Source organism: Crocodylus porosus, unplaced genomic scaffold (assembly GCF_001723895.1).
Source record: "Crocodylus porosus isolate Cpor-Errol unplaced genomic scaffold, CroPor_comp1, whole genome shotgun sequence".
Taxonomy (NCBI): Eukaryota; Metazoa; Chordata; order Crocodylia; family Crocodylidae; genus Crocodylus; species Crocodylus porosus.
In genome coordinates this window covers 3,676,686-3,678,905 of record NW_017728906.1, presented here as the reverse complement: position 1 = coordinate 3,678,905, position 2,220 = coordinate 3,676,686, and positions in this window count along the sequence as shown.

Sequence of the window (2,220 nt, the reverse complement as noted above, 5' to 3'; positions counted from 1 at the left end):
TGGAAATTGATGTGACTAATACAGCTCGGGGACTTGGGGAGCTCATATGGAGAAAAGTGACAAAACTGATGGAAACCTCAGCTGCTTTGCCTCCCCCTGGAAAAAGAGACCCTGTGACACCTTTCCCTCTCCTCTAATACATCTTGAATGGGATCAGTGTGAGGATTATGCCAACTCCTGCCAACTCATGGCTTTCCTTAAAGTCCTACAACATCTGATGTTTTCAGCAGCTGCCAGAAATGGTTGTCAGAATCTCAGCTTCCTATTTATAACAGTTTTAACCTTCCTAATTGCAGAGGAAAGCTGAAAAGCATGATCCAAATGCACTCTAAAGACTAAGACATTGGGCAGAGAGCACCTTATTTTTTTAAAATCTTACAGATTTTAAACCACCCGATTTACTTTGTTGTTTTGAATTTGTCAGTACAGGGCACCTGCAGCTCTGAATAATTCACAGAAAAAAGCAAGAGGAGTTCCTGGATAAAAGAAATGGGCTGGGATAGACAGAATTATCCTTGGGTTCTGACTGTATGGCTGAAATCACATACAGGCATACCTCGTTTTATTGCGCTTCGCTTTATTGCGCTTCGCAGATACTGCGTTTTTTACAAATTAAAGGTTTGTGGCAACCCTGCATCGAGCAAGTCTGTTGGCGCCATTTTTCCAACAGCATTTGCTCACTTCACATTTTTTATCAATAAAGTATTTTTTAATTAAGGTATGTACATTGTTTTTTTTAGACATAATGCTATTGCACACTTAATAGACTACAGTATAGTGAAAACATAACTTTTATATGCACTGGGAAACCAAAAAATTAATGTGACTTGCTTTATTGCGATATTCGCTTTATTGCGGTGGTCTGGAACCGAACCCGCAATATCTCCGAGGTATGCCTGTAGTCCAGTGGTTTCCAAACTTCCTAAGTTAACCCTTTAAAGTTTGGAACCCTTCTTTATTAAACCCTTTAATATAATGTCTTCTGTTGCAGATCCCGTACTCCTGGTTCCACAGGCCATGTGAGCTGATGCAGAGCCAGACAACTCAGCCCACCAATGGTGGTGCACTGCCTCCTAGCCTGCTCTGTCCTTACTCCCATTCTCTTTGTGGAAGTCCTCAAGACCTACCATGGAACTCCAGAGTTCTGCAGAACACAGAACTAGTCCAATGCTGGAAATTAATATTTCTCCTTTTATCTCAAGACTGACTGTGGCAGTGAGAAGTGAGCAATTGCCGGCATACCAGCAGTGCCGGCAGAGCCCCAATCCTGGGATGAACTGGCAGGCCCACCAGCTGATTAGCTGGGGGAAACCCCAAAACAGCTGCTGCCATGCTTTATTAGCACATGCCGGCTCAGGCTACAGGGGTGGGCACCAAGGGATACTGTAAAGACATGCCCAACACCAGCGAGAGAGGAAACTGGAAGAGGAAGCTGAGAAGGGGGAAAGCTGGCTTTCAGAATGATGTGCTCTGGCAAGGGCAAGTGGAAGGAACTGGCTACAGTTCCTTCATGGGAAGACTCAGAGGAGTCTTCAAGCCTACCTGTGGAGCAACGGCAAGGGGTCCTGAAGCTGTTGATGAATCAGAGGAGCAGTAGAAAGCACTTGCCAATCTGTAGAAGAAAAGAAGATGTCTAACTGTGAGTAGACTGGAGGATTGAAGAGAAGTTTCTCCCTCCTCAGTCTAAAAATTCCTGTAGGAGTAGGGGAGATGTTATTTTTGGATGGTCTAGGGAAACCCCAACCTGGGAAATAGGACTGGGCACAGAGACTGCCAGATTGCCTCTGGATTGAGATTAATTGAGGCTTCTGGCTTCCACATAGTACACACCTAATATTATAGATTTCATAGACATTAGGGCCAGAAGGGGCCTCAGAAGATCACTGAATCCAGCCCCCTGCCCAAGAGGCAGGAAGTCAGTTGGGGTCATAGGATCCCAGCTGACTTACATCCGAATTTCTCTTGAAGGCATTCAGTGTAGGTGCATGAACCACCTCCAGTGGCAGGGTATTCCAGACTTTGGGGGCTCGAACAGTAAAAAAATTCTTCCTTATGTCCAGCCTGAAACGGTCTTGTAGGGGTTTATAACCGTTCAACCTTGTCATCCCTTGGGGCACTCTGGTGAACATTTGTTCCCCCAGATCTTGGTGAATACCCCTAATAAACTTATAGGTGGCCATCAGGTCACCCCTGAGCCTGCGCTTTTCCAGGCTAAAGAAC